Raw genomic sequence first — 24,441 nt, 5'->3', positions numbered from 1 at the left:
CCACATTGTAAATGACAAAATAGTGTGATCATACTCTATAGTGGTCAACAATGCTTTTCTAAAAATAAGAAATAGGATTTTCTTTTTAGGGACATAAAAAAGTTGAATTTACTCTTCCAAGACATAAAAGTAGGATTTACTTTTCAAGGACATAAAAGAGTAGTTTGTTTTTTCAAGGAAGGGATTTGCTTTTCAAGAACATGAAAGCAAGGTTTTGCTTTTTGAAGGATAGATTTGTTGTTCAAGGATGCCTGCACCAAAATTGCACATACATGTTTCTTTGAGGACCATTTCATGTTATAAGATCTAGATATGAAGGAGAGTGAGATGCAACAAATACCCCAATTGTATGGACAAACTTAATAAAACTAAAAACCCTACACGAGCAACAAGGAATTGACATGTAGCCATACATCTGAAAGATACTGATATAGATTGGTGGATGTCAAAGTAGTTGGATAACTCAACATCAATCATGGGAGGATGTTAGAAATGCAACTATGAACAATTTTTTACAAAGATGTCAATGAGTGCCTACATGGACAAGTTTCAAAATTTCTTCTCAAGGCTACACCATTTATGAAGATCCCAAAAAGTGAGATGATGTGAGCAACAAAAGGGACTCCTCAAAAGCTAAGATGAAATCCAACCAAAATGCTCAGCCCAAAGGTGCAAGAGCACCAAGGGAGAAACATGATTCTTTCTAAGAATAAGGCTATCTAAAGACGCTAGGGGAAATGGGATCTCTTAGCCCTATTTAGAATTTGGGAAAAAGTAAGATCGGAGTGCTCTACTCATGTTTGACATGTCACAACCCTTCTTCCATTCTAGCATGGTGGGTAGGGAAATCAGCCAACTACAAATGGAGGAGCACAAAACAATAATGGCTTATACCTACTCTTGCATGCTATTGTGAGAGAATTAATGGTATTCACATGCCACTTGCAACGAACAAGTTATCCCATGGATCCCCTGATTATGGTTTGGTTCTTGAGCATGAGATGAGCAGCTTGTAAGACTACAACAAAGATTTAATTGGGATGAACTCACTAGAGAGGATAGTAGCATGTTTGACTCTTATAGTTTCACTATTCATAAAAGAGTCCATGTTGAGGCCAATAACATTTGAAGTAAGAAAAGAAAGCAGTCCATCTTGGTCCTTGAAATGTGCACTAAACTCATTGCTAGATTTTGAATCTTTGAGATGGAAGATGATGATTTAGTTTCTGTGACCTTGAATGGTCTAGGAAAGGATTATGCACAGTTCTAGACATCCATTGCTGTTCGTGAGAATTTTCCTGATTTTGGGGAGTTGATTGCTCTTCTAATTTCTAAAGAGCAGAGAAATGGTGGTGCATCTTCTTCAGGAGGAACTTCTAAGAAACTATCTTCTACTCAAATGCTAGAAGAGGTAGAGGCAGAGGTAGAGTAGGCCGATCTGGAGGCCATGGCAGAAATCAGAATATACAGCAAATTCAAGAAAACCAGTCCTACGGAGAAGGACGTGGTAACTTTAGAGGTAGGGGGAGCCAAAGAGGTCGTGGTGGATGGCAGAGAGGCCAAAATGCAAATAGCAATGTTGAATGCTATTACTGTGGTAAAATGGGTCATATGGTTAAAGACTACTATAAAAAGCAGAATGACATCATGACTAAAAAATTGCAGCAAGGCAAATATGCATCCTCTAGTAGACAGGGTGATGACAGAAATGAGCATCTGTTTATGGTGCAGTACATGACCAATTCTATGACAAGTGCAAAAGAAAGCAATGATGTGTGGTATGTTGACTCAGGTGCGTCAAACCATATGATAGGTCATTCGGAATGGATGCAAGATGCAAGGAAAATGGAAAGACCAGGATTTGTGGAGACTGGTGATGATACTGCACATCCTATTGTGCAGATTGGTAAAATTCCTTTGTCTATGCAGGATGGGAAAAAGAAATACCTGTCTGATGTATTTCATGTCCCGAATATCACCAAGAATTCGGTATCTGTTGGTCAAATGGTTGAGCAGGGCTTGCAGGTCAGATTTAATCCTCATGGATGCTTTGTTGAGGATATGAAAAATAAAGGTTGCTTGATAGCAAAAGGGAAGAAGAAGGGCAGGATGTTTACGTTGGATGCGGACATGCTTAAATTGAGTGCAGCAATGTTTGCACATGGGATCGATATAGTTGCAGATATTGATATCTGGCATAAACGCATTGGTCATGTTAATGTACAGTGACTTAAATTAATGCAGGCCCAAATATTATTGCAGGATTGCCTAAGTTCAAGGTTGTAGAAATGCATAAGGTATGTGAAGCCTGCAAGATTCATCTTTTAATCCATATATATTCATTGCCTTGTTATGACTCTCCCACAAACCTATAGATATTTGAGAGACACTTTGAGCTCATATTAATTCTATATGGTCCCATGGTTTCAATCACTCTTGCATTCTTTGCAACTTCACCATCTATATCTCTTTTGCACAGCATGTGCTAGCTCATGAGGATATTTTTGAAAATTGGACTCTTCATTGGGTCATTGGCAATTTGGAAATTATCATTTCCTTAATTGCACCAAGTGTTTTCTTCATGCTTGTATTCTTTACAGTTGCATCATTTTTTTAAACTCGTATACCACTCTATTGACCAATTATACATGTTGTTTCCTAAATCTGATGTATGTTGACATGCATTCCTTTCTATATCTAATAATGGTTAGCTATACCTTAGGGTTCCATGCTTAGATTGGTGCATACCACCTTGCTGCAAACTAGCTAGCTTCAAACTAGCTATACTTGAAAACTATCTCACTTCAAACTAGCTTCAAACTACCTAGCTTCAATTCAAACAAGCTAGTTGGAAACTAGTGAATTGCATACTATTATGCTAAATACTAGTTAGGTTGTTGGACCTATCAATAAGCTGGTGCAAAACATATGAATGGGGCCCATGTAGAATGGTGCAATTATTGATATGGCCCTTGAGGGTTCCCCTTTAGGGGAAAGGGTGATATCGACACGTACTAGACATATATGATATGTCGATATGGCCTTGCCCCTAAAGGGTACCCCTCAAGGGTCATATGAACATGAAAGGGACCCCTCATCTGCAAATGGTGCAAACTAGCTAACTACATACTACCTTGCTGCTAGTAGTTATATAGATGCAAACTAAGCTAGTTGGATAGCTACAAAATAAGCTAGTTGCAAACTAATAATCCATAAACTAGTTAATTGCAAACAAGAAAACTAGTTTCCTATGAACTAATTACATGTGGGACTAGTTGACTATTCAATGGACTAGCTAGCTTCAAACAAGATATCTAAAAACTAGCTAACTACATACTACCATGTTGCATACTAGTCGGATAGCTGCAACTAGCCACCTATGAATAAGCTAGCTACAAAGTACGTATTTGCAAGTTGGATGCATGACTAGTTTATTGTCCACATGTGCCTAGTATTTTACAGCAATATAGCTAGGTGTTTGTACATTCCTTTTAACGAATTGTGTGATCGGTGTTGATAAATGTTGAGCTCTTTCTCAAGTTTAGAAAAGAGTTTCCAAATGTGCAAATACAACAACGTTCTTTTGAGTGCTTAAATCCTTTTTTTGTACAAAAAAGCATAACACCCAAGGTACTAAATATGGAAGAGCTGGCCACCGATCTATTGAATGAGTTGAGCCAACAATGGAAGATAGAAGCATCAAAAGAGGATCCTAGCAACCCCCATCTATTTCAACAAAGAGATAAATACAGTGTGGGGTATGCAATGGAAATCATCCCACTAAGGAGTTCCCTCATCTTACAGCTAGGCCAACACTCTATTGTGCCCATTGTGTTTGTTGGGAAAATCATGACACATCCCAATGTCATTATCCGAGGTGATTCCTCAACCAAGTATCAACAAAGGCCATATATAACATTGCTTATGCCTCCCAATCCATCCAATCAGGAACAATTGGCAATACAAGGAGCCACATTAGCCAATCAAGGGCAATTTACGGCTCAAAATATTCCATTGCCCCTGCCAATATTAGGACCTCAACCACCACCACCACGAATTATGCCCCTGAATCAAGTAGTGCAAGAAGAGCTACCTAGTGATTGCCGTGACCTTGAACCTACCTTTAGCGGAAATGAGGCAAAACAATGTCTCACCAAGGTGCTAAAATTGGTATGCAAGTGCCAAGAGGAATACGATCAGAGGATCAAGGCAAGCAAGAGTGCTGATACAATTCATCCAAGACATGAAATAACCACTTGAGCCTCAAAAATCCTTGCAAATACTTGAAAAAGTAGATGAAGATGGTGTTTCATTCCCTTCAACAGAGGGATCCACGCTAATGCAATGGACGTTTGAAGAAGACTCTACTTTGCAACAACTAAAGGAGGATGACAACATGTCCTTATATGGCATAGAAGAGTCAAAATCAATAGGCAATGAACCTATCACTTGTCTTCAGGACATCACATGATTAGCCTCATTCATGTCCACTAAGATCAAGATGCCCATTGCGACACTATTACATGGTAATCCTACTCTATGGTGAAACCTCTTGGATTGGATGAATGGGTAAATATTGAATCTCCCAATCAAGCTCAAGACCTTCCAAGGGTGCCAGTCAACAAACTAGGCCAATGCTTGGGTCTTGAAGATTCTTGGTGTGCTCCTATACCTGAGTTAGAAGACTCACTAAATTGGATGCATACACTGGCCACACTAGATCTACCAAGTATAAAGGGAACTCAATTTATACACCTTGACAATGATAAACCTATTACCATTACACCTTTTTACACCATAAGAGCAGTACTACCTAATCAAGTTGACCCTACAATTGATAATTTTATTGATCCTAATGAGATAGATATGACTCCATATCAACTTTGAGTAGAGCTAACATTAGCAGGTGCAACATGTCAAATATAGGCCATGGCAAATTGGCGAAAACCACAACCTTATCTCTTGGGAGACATTAAAGAATCTTGGCTAGGTACAACTTGAAGTATGTGATTCTAAAATTTGATCCATAGAGGATACCTCAATTAATTTTATTTGCTCTTTAATCTGAATGTTTCCATGGACAATTACATTGTGCCTTGCAATTCTTTTGTAACTGTTGTAGGTATCTTAAACACAAGCCATGATTCTTGGTAAAATCTAGATGCAAGACAAGTACTTACAAAGGGTTATTTGGTGATGAGCCAACCCAAAAATATGTGCTAAGAACTACCAACCAGCCCAACATTCAAGCATCAACATCAACATCCACTTCCACTTCTCAACCTTAGCAAAAAACAAAGAAAACAAAGAAGAAGAGCAACCAAGCAAGTCTAGGTACAAAAGGATCTACTAGAGGCTCAAGGATACCTTGAGGGTGAATCATATTTTTGGATTCCAAAGAGACCTCAACATATAAAGCCACCCCCTCCTCTAAACATCAAACCTCACCATCTCCAATGACCCCTCATGTAAACAATAAACCTCAACATCAAAGAAGAAGATGATGCCATCCAACAAGGTACATTACCAATGAAGACTTATATAACCTTGGCAACTCTTATATATGGTTACCCAAGCCTCGTTTGGGCAATCAATAGCCCATCCATGCTTTCCCTAATCCTAAATGTACACCATCTCCATCACAAAAGTAGGAACGGAGCCCCAAATCTATCAATACAAAAGCATCAATGATTGCAAATGCACCAGTAGAAGTCACACAAGACCTACTCTGCAAAGCTGCCAAGAAAAGTGAGAACCTGCTTGCAAGGACAAGGGAAAAGCACCAATGTAGGAGTATCATATGCAATTTACTTCATCTACCTCCTCTCAAGTTGTTACAGAAGAACCTATCTTAGAAAGGGAGACAATGACACAAGAACCTACTCAAAGGATGTGGTCTCAAAACTAGAGCACAACACACAAGTTTATAGAGTTTCATAACAAAAAGTAAAGATCACAAATTGAAACATGTGGTTGTCATCTCAACAATCCCATCAAGCTTGGGATCTTGCAAAACCGTCTAAACAACTTGTTGTACACCTTTATGATCATAGTTTCATGTCTCACAGTGGCATAGCACAACACACAAGTTTATAGAGCTTCATACAAAAACTAAAGATTGTGGTTATATCTCAACATCTCTATCAAGCATGGGATCTCTCTATGGACTGCAAAACCATTTGGACAACTCTTTGTAGATCTTTACTATCATAGCTCCATGTTTTGCAATGGCATAGCACAACACACAAGTTTATAGACAATGTAAGGATTGCAAAATTGAAACATGTGGTTGTCATCTTGATAACTCTATCAAGCTTGGGATTGCTTAGCAAAGTGCAAAACCATTTGAACAATGCTATCAAGGTAAGCTTCATGGACAACGAGCTTAGCCACATCATCATATTCATCACAAACATTAGACCACTCAACTTTATTCTTCTCTAACTCAAAATTAATTTAGTAGTGACTTACTACCCATGGCAGACCAATTGTTTTTGTCTAGACAATTGGCCTTCCTCTTTTGTAGCACCCTCTTGCTAGCTTGCACTTTCACCTAGGACAATAAACTCACTTGCTCCACTAGGTCTGCATGTTCCTTTGCTTCTAGGTCTTTCCAAATTGTTCCATGATAAACAATGTTAGACATTGAGTGTTTTTCATAGCTACAAATGCTAGAAGGGGTCCCACAAATCCATTGTGATGTCCTAAAAAGGACTTTCCAGGATTGATAAGGGCTGAAGCAAGCCTTCTTCATTTTGATGGGAAACTTTTACTTTTTGGTAGACTTGACATCATTGCACATAATGATACACATCCTTCTACATTTTTGGCCAATAAAATTAGCACTCTAGTTTCTCCAATGTGCTATTGATGCCTCTATGGCACCTGTGAGGATGTCATGGGTGTCATGGAGTAGAGCCTATCGCTTGTCTTTGAGCACACAAAGTCTATGCTTGTAGAATAACCACCCATCTTGGATTGAGTAACGGCCGAGAGCGCAAGTCACTCGCGAGTCATGGCAAATTGATATTGAGTGTGAAACTCTACTGAGTCCTTGTGCTGTGTTTTCATAGAATCAAGGTCTTTCCCTTGAATCTCTAACATGGTGGCCCTTTCTATTGTCTGAATGGAGGTTTTTCTACATAGAGCATCAGCGATAGGGTTATTCTTTCCAAAGAGATATTCGATCATGCCCTTGAATGTTGAAATATTTGACTCCATCAAGATTTCCGATTGCTCCACTGGGAGCTAGGCATTGTTTGAAGCCATTTTAAGGCTTGGTGGTCTGTTTTGACTGTGAAAGTCATCCCATATAGGAATGGCTTCTAGTGCTTCAATGTGTGGATCACACCGAGTGATTATTTTTGGCATCATTGAGCTTTCTGCTATAGTATGCCATGGGTCTTTGTTCTTGCTATTGTAAAACTACCTCGATGCTTGTTAAGTTGTTTGTTTACAAATAATAATTCTAAAACCTGCAAGGTTTTACCTCTTTTTTTCCAAGACAAGCTTATCTCAAAAGTCTTGAGAGGGTCCCAAAAAATGTGAAGTTGCAAGGTTTGCAAACATTTGTCTGAGGATGCATACGGCTATTTTTGCAATGTCTACAACTTTCACCTTATAGATTATTTTACCAACGTGCCGTATGAGACTAATGACACTTTTCACATACACAAGGGTTCTCCATACCCAACCATTCTTCCCTAAAACCATCAACAACCTTGAGGGTAAGCCTTGGTGTTAGGCTATGATGCTTCATTAACAAGGATGGATCTAGATTGCATGATCTTGAGTTGGATGAGATCTCAAAAACCAGTCCTTGACTATCCGGTTTCAAGAGCTTTTTGAGAGCTAAAAGAAGGTTCCATATTGATAGATTTTACAGTTAGATACAAGTTGTCTAAGTTCTAGGATTAATTGGGTCCTAGGCCTCTAGATTAATTAATTGTTTACTATCAGATACAAGTTGTCTAAGCTCTAGGATTAGTTGGGTCCTAGGCCTCTAGATTAATTAATTTGGTCTTAGGCCTCTAGTTGTCTAAGTTATAGGACTAATTGGGCCCTAGGCATCTAGATTAATTAATTATTGTCTATGGGTAGAGTGGTATAAAGTAAAAGGTTAAACTATTATTTTCAAAAAGTGTTTTCTTTGATTTTTCAAGATTTAAGCTTTTTCTAACTAAAACCTAGCTTTCTTATTTTAGAATTCCTATCCTTAGAAAAGATGCTCTATTCCTAGCACTAGCTCTCCTTTAAATAAGTGGCCTAGCCTATCATGTCTAGGTGATTCAGAGACTTCTCTCCTGCTAGTCCATTAGCCCTATCAGTTCGCTGGCCCTCTTCTTTCTCTCCCATCTTCTCCTGCCTGCTGTGCATCATCTCTAATTCTGGTGCCAAGGCTCCTCCAAGCTGTCGCTTAGTTGTTGCTCTTCTCTAAGGTGTCACCCTACTGCCCAACCTTGCTACCTTGATCTTCTCCAAGGTGCCACCTTGTTGGCTACTTTTGTTGATCTATAGAAGCCACTTGCTATACCTAGTTACCACCTCAACCAACTATGAATAGCCACCTCAGCTCCTGCCAAACTAATGACTAATTAGTTTCCATGAGTGGCCTTTCAGTTTCTCATTAAAAAAGTGGGATTTGCCCTAGGATCTGTACTACCATTGTAGTGAGGCTAAGAATCATTGAATATAAAAATACATTGGGGACCCCCAGATTGAATTTGCGCAATTAATTAATTTGTGCTAGGGGCAGAATCTCTGTAATCGATTAAGGTAAGTACTCAATCAAGGTAGTCGATTAAGGTCTAATTGATTAAGGTGTGAAATTGAGAAGGTTCAAGGGCACCACAATCAAAATATTGATGGCATCCAAAAGGTTCATATGCCAACCTCAGTGAAGAGTATATGAGGGGGAAGGGGGGGGAGGGGGCGAGGTAGAGAGGGGGAGGGAGAGAGGAGGGTGTTGAGATATCGAGCTCCACTCGTGATATGCCAAGGTGATCATTGTGCATTTATGTCACCGACTTGTTAGCTGCAAATGCGGTTGGTACACCGCCCATGAATAATAGCTAGATGACAGCTATCCTTATGTACTCTAGTTCGTGGCTCAGTTAGTATGCCACCTTAGCTAGCTGAGTTTGGTTTGAGACCCACATATAGGGTTCTTCTATTTCTTTGTACTAGAGTTCTTTTGGCTTTCACAACTAAGAAGAGGAAAACTATTTTCAGCCTCCACCTTTGTGTGTATTCCCCCATTATGTATGTGAGAAAGGCGCAAGTGAGACTCCTTCCTTCTCTCCCACTATCTTTACATGTTATCAGAGCCTAGTTCATGGTAAGGAGCTCAAGAAAGCAAACTAAGTTCACGGTGTCCTAGTAAGAGGACCAGTGTTGCTTTCCTTTTTTGAGTTTGGGAGCAAATCTCTGCAGGTAGCATAGCCGGAAAGTGCAAGAGTGCATTCTCTCAGATTGAGACACCCTTCGCAATGTGGAAGGGCAGTATATGTCTTTATTTTTTTGATTCGAGGCCATTTCGGGGCCCGTTTTGGAGGCGGAAGTTCTCCGCACAAGCACTAAGAAAAAGGCCCTATTTTTGCTGTGTGGCCCCATTTTGGGGGCCCAAAAATAGGGCCCCTAAAAAGGGGGCCTAAAAGTCCCCCCAAAAATAGCGCAATCAAGCCAGCCCAACTCTTGATGAAGGGGGGCTCATTAATTCAGGCCAGGCACACCACAAATAATACAGCCGACTTATGTGAGGGGTGTGTACTTGATGCACTGTGCTTAGTTTCCAAGCTAAGTAAAACTCTTGAACAAATCTGGGAGGCTTGGGGCCTTTCTTTTATAGACTAGGCCTAGCAAAAAGCTAGGGCTTGCTTTCTAAAATATACTTTTACAAAAAAAACAAGCTTTTTAGACTTTCCTTTTAAATTAGGTGCTTTTGGTGCCTTTTTTATCTCATGGGCTCTCCTTTTAAAGAGGCGCCCCCTTGTCCATGCTTTTAGGCCTCGTGGGACCTGCTCTTTGTGCTTTTCTCTGACTCTTGGTCCTTTTTTCACTTTCTTGAGTCCTACACATTGCACAAACAAGTTCCAACACTTTACCCCATTAGAGGTTAGAAAAATACATGCATTCCTAGTTCTTGGACTTATCCTAGTCCCTTGTGAGCATCCCCCCATGGCAAAAGTAAAAACAATAAAGCTTATTCTAGTTAACCAAAGTTAACTTTCTTTACCATTGTCAATGCAATAAAGATTCCTCTTTATGTATTGGAATAAGTACCAATTTGGTGACATCCCCGTTAGCACCTAATCAGTTGTCCTCAACTAAAAAGCTTCTTGATATAGCTATAAAAATTGAGGATACCGCCTCTCTTGACATCAATTGCCTAATAGTTTTAGTACTTGGCAAGATAACTATAGATAAACTTGCATCTAGGTGCTTTTCTTTTTTCGTGTGGTACGCAGTGTGTTCTAGTTGGAGAGTCTCCTCCATCTCTTCCACCTTAGGTGGCTCTTGAAATCTGGTAGCTTTTGATTGATCTTGTGGCATTCTCTGCTTCTTTTGGGTGACTAGCCTTCAAGAGCACTGGGCAGTCATGCACCCTTCTTCCCTTGCATCTAAAGTGCTTTCTTTCCGTACAAAGATTCCTGTTCATACAACAATAAAGACCAAAGTCAACCACTTGGCCTTTTATACAAGTCACCTTTTGCAAGGAGGGCCAACCCTATTCGTTATACCACTCTCTCTCTCTTGCTCTTTTGTTACAACCACTCGAGCTTGTATTTCTCAAAGGTTGCATACAACAATGAAGACCAAAGCCAACCACTTGGCCTTTTATACAAGTCACCTTTTGCAGGGGGGCCAACCCTATTCCTTATACCGCTCTCTCTCTCGCTCTTTTGTTACAACCACTTGGACCCATATGGTGCTCAGGCATATGCTATTATGCTGAGTCTCACAACCTTTCCTCTGTCTTGAAATGGCTCTTTTGTTATCCATATACTGGATTCAAATGCTCTTGTGTTATCCTTGCCAATTTGGGAAATCCCGATGACTACCTCAGTCTTGAGCCATTTGAGGCTCAAAACTAGTAGGACTACCTCGATCCTCAGCCATTTGTGGCTCAAAACCCAAAGGACTTTGGTGGGCCAGATCCATCAATCATGCTCAATGGCTGTTAACATGACCCCCTTCTTGTTGCTGATCCATATCTATAGTAGCTATGTCTCCAACCTCCGAACTACTCCCTAGATCACATCTATGATAGCTTTTTTTCCATGCTCCTACAACACAAAGATGACCAGCCAAACATGGATGCCCAATATTTCCTCCTCACTATCTCTATCCATGTTGTAGAACATCAGTGATTCCCATACACACTTAAAACCATTGGAAACCACCCAAATTGTCTGTCTTTAAAAATGGTTAGTATGGTGACAGATGCAAATTACTTAGATAGCACTTTCACTTTGAAACCAAGCAAGGACATTGTGACAAGGAGCTTATGCTTGGTATACTGCAAGGGATAAGTGTTCCTTGTTTGCCACAAGCAGGAAATCATATAGCATCAATTCCAAGAGTTCTAGATGAAAATATTAGAAGCAAGATCCTCTTGTCTTATCTAATACTTGTCTTTGGAAACCCTATGCAAATACAATTTATGGTGCCCTTGATTAACCATGCCTGATCTAGAGGACACCCCCCATCCCATCACTTATACATTCTTCACCATAGCCTACTTAAAAGACACAATCAAGAGATTGCAAAATAAAAAGTCCAAGGACTCATGGTTCATAGGTGGGGAGTCCTTGCTCCAATCTTAACCAATTTGGGTGAAAGAAGGATGCCCTTTATTTGTTGCTCATTATTTGTTGCTCACTATTACCCTCTTGGGTGAGTCTCCTTCTTTTAGGGACACCTACGTGGCCATGGATAAAATATAGTATAGTTTCTCATAACTATCTTGCTTCTCATGTTGATGACCTGGTGGTGATCTCAACCATAAGAGAAGGATTAGAGATGTGTTTGACAGCTTTGCAGTCCTTTTGTGAGAGTCACAACACATGAAGGTTGAATTGGATAAATCTAAGTAATCATTTTCAATACCAATGAGGCTCAGCTTCAATGTGAGTCTTTCACTCTCACAGGGAACCAATTGACACTGGTGGCCTATTTACTTGTTCTCTTAATGCTATGATGGTATTTCCTCCACTGAAAAGTTGTGGGCACCATCAACAGAGGTGGGCAAGGAATCTTTGGTTGTATTTCATGAACCGGGGGGCCTGGTTGACTGAGGTTGGTGGTGCATTGATGAACTTACAAGCTGCCAATAGATTTGAGATCTTGGAGCCGATTGAGATGATCAAGGTACATCCATGATTCATCAGTGTCGTGCACTCGTGCTAGTCAATTTGGCAATTGACCGCCCAACACCAAGTTTTATCAAGAATTACTTGTTCATCCATGGCACCTGCATGCATAACATAATATCACTTGGGGTGCATTTTACAAGTCCTAAGTTTACCATGAAATTATCAGAACAAACATATTATATAGAGAGCATGCATCATTATCGACACTATAGTGATATCACTTCTAAGCGCAATTTCTAGACATGAACACAAATTTCCTCCTTTTTGACTCACTAGCAATTGGCTACTCTGTATGCAATTTCCTTTTGATACTTGATCTTAGAGAGAATGAGTGAGTGGTCTTTGAGAGATTATAGGTCTCCCACATGATTCAAGGAAAGAGATGCACCACACATGACATTATCTTAGTTTAGTTCACATCAAGATCTCTCCACATAGATTCCCCACACCAAGGCACCACATACCTAAACTGAATCAAGAAGTATGTGGTGGATCATCTCACCACCCATCATGCATGAGGGTTAAAAAACACGCATTCAGGTGTCTCATTTGAATGCACAAGTCTCTGATGTAGATGGTACTTTGCACAAACCTAAATTGCACCCATTTTAAGGCTTGTGCAATGTATCATGGCCATCATATCTCTTTTGCATGCTCAAGAATGCATTTTTCCTTGTTTTTTCACCACCCATCATATATGAGAGTCAAAAAACAAACATCAGGGGTCCTCATTCAAATGTGCAAGTCTCCAATGGGGATGGTGCTTTGCATAAACCTAAATTGCAACCATTCTAAGGCATATGCACAGTACCATGCCCATCTATTCTCATTTGCATAGTTAGAGGCACATTTTTCCTTGTTTCACACCATGTGTCATGCATGAGGGTGAGAAAACACGCATTAATGTGCCTGATTCTAAAATCTGAGTCTTCAATGGAAATGGTACTTTGCACACAATCCTTAATCTCACCTGTGTTATGACTCATGGAAAGCATTATGCCCATCAAATCTCCTTTGAATGGTCAAGAGCACACTTTTTCTTGTTTTTCACCATGCTTAAGGCATGAGGGTCAAGAAACACGCATTGTTGTGTGTCATTCAAATGTGCAAGTCTGCGATGGGTACACACTACCTTTCATGGGTCTTACTATGAACTGCTACAAAGCTCGTGCAATTTATCATGCCCATTGTATCTCATTTGCATGGTCAGGGACACACCTTTCCTTATTTTTCACCACCTATCTTGCAAGAGGGTCAAACGACATGCATCGAGGTGTCTCATTGGCACATGCCAATATCCTATGGGGATGCCACTTTGCATAGGTAAAAAGTATCATGCCCATCAAAACTCATTTGCATGGTCAGTGATGCATTTTTCTACAAGATTTAGGGATTGTAAAATGGATCCAGCTTTGCCACAAAGTAAAGGGTTCCATAGGAAGGAGCCATGCTATGTGTTTGTTGATGCTAACTTGATTTTATAGTAAGTTAATAAAGGAGTGTCCTTTGGGTGTGATGATTCATTCTAATTCCTGTGGTAGTATTTGGTACTTACATTGTTCTAGTGATATGTGTCAATATGTTTTAGCACCTTTGAGCATGGTACTGCCATCTTTTATGCAAAAGAACTTTGATTGTATCTCTAAAATACATGGTTTATCTAGTCTTAAGGCTGCAAAAATTAGATGGCCAAAAGTGTTTGTGCATATCAATGCTAACATAGAAACATAGATTCTGGAGACAATGTATACAGTGGGCACTTGAAGCATTGAGGGACTTTCTACAATTTTCTACTGTGTGAACTTGCTAAATCACAACAATCACCCTATTTTTGGAAAGTTGGGCTTTGGGGAGGAGAGGGGTAACAAAAGAAAGAAAAAATCTAAATGCATGCATGTCCCCATCTGCCCATGTGCTGCCAATCATCGCCATCTTGCCCAATAGGTCTTTTTCAATTCATATATTGTTTAAAAAAAACAGACACTGCTCCCCTCCCCCATCCCCAAAAATAAAAAATTAAAAAAAGGTCAAATGGCCTCATATCAAGCCTGTATGCACATGGGGCCATCTGGCTTTTTTTCTTTCTTTTAGGAAGGCCTTTTTGGCACCATATAAGGCAAGGCCTTTTTTTTGTGGAAAAAACGTCTTTTTGGCACCATGGGAGTCAATTCAAAAAAAAAAGAAAGGTTTTTTGGGCAATTGTTAGTTTTTTGGGGCAATGGCTACTTGGACCACTGCCCTTTTAAAAATTTAGAAAAAAAGGCCATTTGGTGCCAAATAACATGTGCAGGAAAAAAATTCATCACTAGAATATTAATCCAAATTTGGAACAGTGAGACTAATTTCGTGGGGTGAAATTGCCTAGGACCAGATGACCATTCTTTAAAAAACTTTGATTGGATGTTTCCCAAGAAAGATTGAAAAGAGAAAAGCATTATTTGATTAAGCATTAGGTTAGTGCTTCAATTTTATTTTTTCCTTTGCCTTTCCCATCAATTCTCCCACTCATCCACAACCCGTACTACAGAACAAACACACACCCCTTCTTGACAATTCACGATGGGAATGGATATACAATATTGTCAGCTTCGTACATAGTCCTCCTTAAGCTAAGGTCAAGGAACATTAAAAGGACTAGTGGTATACCTATGGAATCCAAAGGGTTAGTAGGTGAATAGGTGAGTGGGGACATGAATAGTCAATCTCACAAGTCGCTTGGATAGAGGAAGGCATGAGAAACATAATGCCATAAGTTTTTACACGCTATTAAAAGCATGAACATCACCTTACCTTCACAAATGATTACTGAAAGGTTGTCATCATAGCTTGAAGTAGAATTTCACACTAGCTGGCTGCATACTATTGCCATTTCATTTCAGCTCATTGACCAAAAAACTATGAAGTATTTCTCTCAAGGTAAATGACTAAACTTTGCCTGGCTTCTTGGTTTGGTATCGGCTACTGGTGCTCTCCTTGGCAAAATATATGTAGCAATAAGACCACGAATCTTACTGATGCGAATAATATTCTCCTGACTAAGCCATGAATAATATGGACTGTGGTGTGCATATTCTTGGACCTTCTTGAGGGGTTTTAATATAATCTTAACACACACAAATATGGCTAATAGATTTTGATCACCATGATTCCAAGAATATTTGACTAACGTCTTGCGATTATTCTTCAAATGGCTCTACAATGGCACAGATATTTGGACTTAGGATACTTCAATAATTTTCCCACCACCATTCCTAGTCTTGCTGTGCAAGCTACTCTTGCTCCTTATCGATAATAAAGAGATTCACAAGAAGATCATAGATCATGACTTGGTGGCCATGGAATTAGCTAATAATACACTATTACACACTCTGGGCATTAAAAAATGGACATTGATTCTTTCTACTAGCCGTAAGAGTACAATAAAATCCCATTCACTCCTTTTAAAAATGGGAACTATGATTGATAAATTATTTCTAATGATGATATCAATGTTTGTCATCATGAATAAATGTTTCCTACAACAAAAAAAGCTCTATCTTCTACCAATGTACCGGAAGTCACTATAGAGCTCCCATGGTTCAGAGAAAACTTCTCTTTCCTCATTTGAGCAAGAAAAGTTGGATAATTTCTTATTACTTTAGTGGAATAGGAAGCAAAAGCTAATCTCACTACTCCACAGGGATCATCTTGTATTCCAACCATGCCAGCTATGGAGGTGGAATTCGATGTGTCTCATGAGACTCATCACAATAGAATGTGGACATTTAAGGATCTAAATGTATTGGCACCTTTGAGTGTGGATATGCACACCCTACACACATAGGGCCAAGATGGCCTTTTTTTCAAAATTATTTTCTAGTAATTGGCTACTCAACACCATGGGAGGTCAATTATTAAAAAAAAGCATTTTGGGGCAATTGTTTTGTTTTTTTGAAGCAATGGCTACTTGGGGCCATGGATAACTAACTAGTGCCCTTAAAAAATTTTAGAAAAGAAGGCCATTTGGTACCAAATAGCATGTGCAAGCAAAAAGTTTCATCAATAGTATATTAATCCAAATTTGGAAAATTTGGGACAGTGACTTCATGGTAAAATTGCCTAGGACCAAATGACCATTCTTTAAAAACCTTTGATTGGATGTTTCCATGGAAATATTAAAAATAGAAAATAATTATCTAATTAAGCATTAGGTTAGTACTTCAATTTTATTTTTTTCTTTGCCTTTACCACCAATTCTCCCACTCATCCACAATCCCTGCCCATGTACTACACACACACACACACATTTTGTATTTTGTATTAATTAAAATACCATAAATGAGATTTTTATCAAAATCTTATTATCTAACACACACACACTTACATACCTATACAATGCACCCATACACATACACATACAATGCAAACTTTGTTGTTGTTTTCTCAATCTTGTTCAAAGTGGTAGTAAAGACACTATAGTACAATTGTACAATAGTTTTTCAAATTAATTCACACACACACATACCCATATAGACCCTCATACACATACACATACAATGCAAACTTCAATACCCATATAGACACACATACCCATATAGACACCCATACACATACAATGCAAACTTCAATGTGTAAGGTACTTTTTTCACTTGTTATGGGCAAGGTATTGCCAACAATATGGTGAGAAAAATAAAGAATTACATAACACCATATTAGGGAATTTGAGAAAATCCCAAGTCCCATTTTGCAAAGATCTTAAAATGGGGGCACGGCGAACACTTTCAAGGTTTTGTCAAAGCCCCCTCATGTAACATATCATTGGAAATCTCTTGAAGTGTATATTCTAAAGGACCAAACTCTGCCACCTTTGAAGTTTTGATACTCAAGATATAACAAAAACTAGATTGAAAACAAAAATCCCAAAGTATTGGGATTTCAAATTCTCTAATATGGTGTTACATTCAAAAGTAACTAAATCCATTAAAAAAAGCAGATCTTATAGTAGAGAGGGAGAGCAGGCTCAATCCCAAACCTCTGCATACAATCAAAATACTACATAGGAAGGGGAAACATAGCTCACTCCCAAATCTCTCAAGCAATCACTTTATGTTGATAGTATTAAAAAACACTAAGGTGGGAAATTAACTCGATCCCTTCCCTCACAGCAAAAACCTAAAAACTAGAAAAAATAGTAGTTTCTAAAAGGTATATGCATGGCTCTGTTGCTTCTTGCCATCCTCCAAAAGCTACAACGATGATGACACTTTCTTGAACATGAGCTAGAAAACCCTTAGGGAGCTAGTCAGTCCTCCAACACCAATCAAGGGAGCAAGCTTCTAGTGACACAACAAGAAAATGTTTTATCCTCAAATAAGGCTGCCCAGCAAGCATAAGAAATGGCATTAGCAATAGGAGGTCAACTAGGAGAAGAAGATGGCAACAAGCATCAACCAAGAGAAGAGGAAGGATTTAGGAGTTGGGACGTGATTTCGATACATGAGAATGGTTTCGGGGAAGGTTTGGAAGGTTTTCAAGCCATTTTTTGCACTTTTGAAAAAATTTAAAATTTTGTTGAAAATGGTGGCCACTGCAAGATAGTTTTAAGGGTTGAAAAGTGACTTGGGTGCATAGGAATGATTTGGGGGAAGGAACAGTTTCAGAGCAATTTGGGAACTTTTCAAAATTTTCAAATTTTTTGGGAGAAAAATGTGCATGATATAATTTTTGGGAACGGGGATCACTTGGGTGAGTAAAGAGGGGTAGGTGGGGGCACCTCCAAGTGGGAGAGGTAGGTGGACTTTTGGAGGCATAGTTGGGAACCCCCAAAGCCTAGGGAGATTTACTTTTTTAGACTCACATGGGGGTGATGGTAGGGCTTGTTAGTCCTTAATCCATTTTCCTAATCCACTCTTAATGAGGCCCTTTTTTATTCTAAAATTTCCCCTAATGCAAATACAATATGGTTCTTATTTACTACTCATTTGATTGCTTAAAATTTGAAGTATGGTATCTCATGCCTGTGTTTGCTCTAGATCTTGGTGGCTATGATAGAAAGATAGCCCAAAGATTTTTGAATATTTGTATTTAAGTCTTAGAGGTGAAACCAAAAGGGCTCTTTGCTTTAGATAAATAGCAAATTATATTCTACGTCTAATCAAAAGCGCAAATATAGCTGAATATTTGTATTTAAGTCTTAGAGATGAAACCAAAAGGGCTCTTTCTTTGGATTAGTAGAAAATTATCTTTTGGGTCTAATAGTTTTAATTAAATCTCGTTTTTTAAATCTCTTATGCCATGGGTGCCAAAACATGCTTATCTATGCAGCTTCAATAACAAGTAGCACTATCGTGATGCTTGGGCATTAAAAATTTTGGATTGGTGTGCTTCTAGCCTACTATCTGTAAGTATTCGATGGGTATGATAATTTTCATAGGCCTTAAAATTACTTATTATAAGTTTTGTGCAAAGTATTATACCCATTGGATATCATTTTCATGGTTTGGAATGCACATTTCCATGTTTTCAAACATGCATCATGCATGAGTATTGAAGATAATGCATCAGTATGCTTCTACCCTCTGTGCTTATCTCTAATGATTATGATACTTTTCTTAGGTCTTAAGCTTACTTAGTTTAAGTCTTGTCAAAGTATCATACCCATCATATATTATTTGCATGGTTTGGAATGCATATTTCCTTGTTTTTTGCCATGCATGATGCGTGGGTGTTAAAAAATATGCATCAGTGTGCTTATAGCCTATGTTTTGATCTATGATGGCTATGATACTTTGCATAATTATTTAGTTTGAGTCCTATGCAAAGTATGATACCCACATAAAATATCATTTTCATGGTTTAGAGTGCATATTTCCATGTTTTTTAACCATGCATCATGCATAAGTGTAGAAAAATATGCATCAGTGTGCTTCTAGCCTATGTGCATGTCTCCGATGGGTATCTACTTTGCATACTCCTTAAACTTATTGAGTTTAATGCATGTTCAAAATTTTTTATCCATAATATATAATTTGCATGGTTTTGAATGCATATTTTCCACTTCATGCCACTAGGTTTTTACTTAAAACAATGCATGTACAAACCTATTTATGGGACAAGTTTTTCTTAAACCAATGCATGTACAGACCTATTCATGGGACAATATTTTGTATGGAGCTTGGGAACATAGTATCCAAGAGGCATACCACAAGTCTTGTCCCATTACAAGGCATGAAGCCATGGATTCAACCTTATCCTATTGAAAATTTATCAACTCAAGGTGCAATAAAAAAATCAATACAAAAGCAAAAACCAAACCTTATGCAACTCAAAATGCAATAAAACCTACCATGAACATTTTTACCATCATGATTTGAGGACTACTGATTTTTGTCTTTTTTTTACCATCAATGTTGAACATGGGTATGAAAAACCAACGTCACTGATGCAAATGTGTATGAAAAACCATCGTCACTAATGCAAATGTGTCCCAGTGCATGGCACTAGGGTTTTTGTCAAAAAGTACATGTCCAGACCTATTTAAGGGAGAAGATTTGGTATGGTTCTTGGTACCATAGTGAATTAGAGGCACAACAAGTCTTGTCTCATTAAAAGACACAAAGCCATGGATGTGAGCTTACCCTATTGAAAATTTATCAGCTCAAGGTGCAATAAACAAAAGGATGTGCACCCTAAAAGAAGGCCTCGTGCTAGTCCAAATGCAATAACACTTAGCATGAATCTTTGTACTATGATGATCTAGAGACTTACCAATTTTGGTCTCATTTTGACCATTGATTGGGCCATATTAATCTAGGGGCATACCAAGTATTGTCCCATAAAAGACATAGAGCCATGGATTTAGGGTCTAAGGTTCAAAGTTTAGGTTCTAGGATTTAGGGAGTATGGCTTTAGGGTTTGGGTATAGGGTACATAGTTTAGGATATAGCAGTTAGCATATAAGGTTTATGGTATGGAGTACAAAGGTTAGGGTTTAGGGTTTAGGACATAGTATTTAGGACTTTGGTTTTTTTTTTTTTTTTAAGGGTTTATGGGGGTCAAGGATCTAGGGTATTGTGTTTAGGGTCTAGTGCCTAAGGTATAGGGTCTAAGGTATAGCATTTAGGATAAAGGGTCCCGGGTATGGGGTATAGGGTTTAGGGTATAAGAGTTAGGGGTTTAGCATATAGAGTTTTGGGTATGGGGTTAGGGTTTAGGATTTGAGATCTAGAATTTAGGGTGTAGCATCTAAGGTCTAGGGTTTAGGATTCATGGAATTGGGTTTAGGGTATGGGGTTAGGGTCTAGGGTTTGAGATCTAGAATTTAGGGTTTAGCATCTAAGGTCTAGGGTTTAGGATTCATGGAATTGGGTTTAGGGTATAGTGTTTATGGTATATGGGATAGAATTTAGGATTTTAAATTTAAGCATGGTGAAATTATTTGCAAAGTTTCATGAGACCATGCCCTACATATAATCTACAAAGCAGGTGGGAAAGGAAGGAAGACAATAATCCATGTCTGTGCAAGGACGTATTATTTTTTATTTTGAAAAAAAAGTTTAAAAATCAGCCACAGTTGCAAAAAAGGGAATGGATCGAATGGAGGGGAGAGAAATGGAAGGGAAGGAAGGAGATACAGCTACATTGGTAGGGAAATAGAGTGTAAGAGAGGGGGGAGGGGGGGGAGGGGAAAGGATGGAATGGGAGGGAAAAGGAGGGAAAGGGAGGGGATGGAAAAGGGAGGGGAGAACAGAGGAGAGGGGAAAGAGGGGAGGGGAAAGGGAGGGGAGGGGGGGAAGGGAAAGGGAGGGGAGGGGAAAGGAGGGAAAGGAAGAGGAGGGGAGGTGGAAAAGGGAACTAACAGAGGGGAGGGGACATGAGGTGGGGAAGGGAAGGGAGGGGAAGGGAGGGGAGGGGGAGGAGAGGGAGGGGGAGGGGGAGGGGGAGGGGAGGAGTTTTATACATTGACTCTCTCCCTCCCATATCTCTCATTGCATAATCTTACCTAGTGGGGGGCACTTTTTTTTTCCTTCTTTGAACTGAATCACCAAGTCGCCACAGTGGCTGCAAAGAGGGGAGGGGAGAGTAGGTGAAATAAGGGGCACCATTTTTTCTTTTTGGACAAAAAAAACTAGGTCACTCAGTGTAGTTGTGGCCACCAAGATTGAAGGGGAGGGGAGGTGAAATAAGAGATACGCTTTTTTTAAAGAAAAAAAGAAGGGTCACCTAGTGGCCAAGAGGGGAGGGGAGGGGAGGGGAGGGGAGGGGAGGTGAAATGAGGGAGAGGAAGGAAGGATGGACGTAGCCACCACTAGGGAAGAAAAGAGGGGAGGGAGGGGAAGATAATGGAGTGGAAGGGAAAGGGAGAGGGAGGGGAGAGAAGAGAGAGGGGAGGGTGAGGAAGAGGGAGAGGGAGATCAAGATAAGGCAGAGGAGAGACAGGGGAGAGGGAGAGGAAGGTAAGGAAGAGGAGAGAGAGGGGAGAGGTAGAGAAGGGAGGAGAGGAGAGATAGGGTAGGGGAGAAATAGGGAGAGGGAGGGGAAGATAAGGGAGAGGAGAGAGAAGGGACAGGGAGAGGGAGAGGAGAGAGAGGGGAGGCCACAGTTTCCAAGGAGGGGGAGAGAGGAGAGAGAGAGAGAGAGATGGGAGAGGTTGAGGGAGAGGGAGAGGGAGAGGGAGAGAGGAGGGCAGCTATAGCTACCAAGGTAAGGGAGAGGAGAGAGAGGAGAGAGGGAGAGGCAAAGGCAAAGGGAGAGGGAGAGGGAGAGGATGATGGGAGAGGGGAGGGAACAGCCACCGTCGGTTAACTCCATTTGTTTCCTTAGGAAAAAAAGGGGGTGGCTATTGGCCCACAGTCGCTAGGAAAGGGAAGGGAAATGCAGGGAAGGAGGGGAGGCGGAGAAGGGGAGAAGGGAAGGGAAGGGGGCAAAGAAGAAGGGAGGGGAGCAGAGGGAAGGGGGGGAAGGGGGAGAGAGGGTAGAGAAACAAGGAGGAGAAGGGAGAGGGAAGGGAAAAAACTACTTATTAATTATTAATTCATTAGTCTATTTTTTTATTTTTAACATTTTTTTTTAAATTATAGAAAAAATAAATATTTTAATTTATTTTCTTTAATTAATAAATTTCATATTCATATAATTTTACTTTATATTTACTTTAAAAACCTTTGTAACTATTTCAAGGTGTTTGTTAACACCATTATAAAATCTTCTGATATTTTACCACACTATTGCTTTTTGAATGTCTAAAAGGTGTTTATTGACAATTGTTAACTCTTGGAAATTTTAGAGAACTCTAAAGGTAAATTACTAACTCTTTGATATTTTATAGGACTCTCAAGGTAAATCAATCTGATACAATGTCATGAAATCCTTTAATAATTGTAATTACATTTACTTTTATAAACATTCAAATTTCATTTACTTTTTAATTTACCTTTTAAGTCTCTATAAAATGTTACATAAATTTCATAATTGTACTTTTGTTTGCTTTAAAACACTTATAAAATTAGCTTATATTTAAGAGTTTTTTTTTGTTTTTGGAGAATTTTATTTTTTTCCAAACTTTTTATTCAAAATTATTTATAAGAACGAATTTGGAGAGTGCACCAGTCCAAAATTAATGAAATAGGTGTTTATGTGTAAATAAGACCATGCCATATCTTGCATAATAATTGATGTCTTTATGTGAACTTTGTTCTTCTACTTTAATTTGAAAGCATGTCATCAGTCTTAGATTTTTTTACTTGGAGAGTCCATCACATGCATCCAATTCATAATCTCATCATTCTAGAATTTGTAACTTGGGGATACTTACTTGTTTAGTTTTTTGACTATGGTATATGATTCCTCATTGAATAGCTTTGTCCACTATACCAACTATGTGAATAAGGTGGGATACCCTTATCGATGGATTTCCCATGACAATGTCAAATGCTACTAAGTAGCTGGTTGTGTGAACTAGGTGGGCGTTGTTGAGGATTCATCTCAACATAATGTGTTACCATATGTGCATAGCTCTAACACATAGAGTAATAAAAGACACAAGGGTTGAAAACCCTAACCCTAACCCTAAAGGGGTTTGTATATATTTATTATTTTCAACTAAATCTAGTGTACAGTTGGTGTGCTCTCTAGTTGTGACCTCTCTTCTCATCTCCACTCTTCTCCTCTCCTCTCTCCCCTCTTCTCCTCTCCTCTCTCCATATTTGTTCATGGTATCAACGCATGGTTTTACCTTTCACTAAGACACCATCTGTGAGAGTGTGAGAGAGTGATTGAGAGTTCTCGAGTGATTGCAAGTGTGGGGGTTAAAGGCTAGTGTACCTTAACCCCAATTATGTGTAATACTCAAACACATACATAAATGAATGACAAAGAAGATTAGGGTGCTCTGCACCCACCAAAAACTTGTGTGGCTCTCTTTTGGCTCTCCATCTCTCTCCCTCTCCCATTCCACTTCCATTGATAGCACTCTCAATTGGTATCAGAACCCAGGTGGTCTATGTGATGCTTGTGGGTGGTCTAGCTGAGCCGAGAGGTTATTCTGCATCCATACAGTTGTGTAGGTGGCATTTGGAGCCTTACAGAAGCCTGTGGGTGCTTGTTTGAGCTACCTAGGTGGTATTTTGGACCTTGTGGAAGCGTGTTGGTGATTTTGGAAAGTCTCTAGAGTGGTTTTCCAAGCTTTTGGGTGGTTTCTTGAGCCTAAAATGTGGTTTTGAGAGCCAGTGATGAATTTCTTGTCTAGTGTGTTGGAAATCAAGTTTGGAGAAACCATTTGCACATTTGTTAGTTCTAGTGGACTTAGGAGGCCATTAAACTTCTGCATTGCTCATCGTTTACACTCCAATGGTGTTTACAAATAGGTCTATTTGCAAAAACCTTTTTTAACTTGTGTGTTGGACCCGGTGATTGGGACCATGGTTTCCAAAACCATCTATTTGATTGTGTTCCAGAGGCTTGAAAACCCTTATCTATCAACTCTTACATGATTCCATGGAGATTTAGAGAAGTTCCATCTCTCTGAGCTCTCCCTACGTCCGAACGCCTAGGTAGATCCACCGGAACAGACGAAATTCGAAATGGCAGC

Source organism: Dipteris shenzhenensis, chromosome 29 (assembly GCF_047967505.1).
Source record: "Dipteris shenzhenensis isolate YYH24624 ecotype China chromosome 29, Dip_SZ_1.0, whole genome shotgun sequence".
Lineage (NCBI taxonomy): Eukaryota > Viridiplantae > Streptophyta > Polypodiopsida > Gleicheniales > Dipteridaceae > Dipteris > Dipteris shenzhenensis.
Note: the sequence above shows the minus strand (reverse complement) of the source record.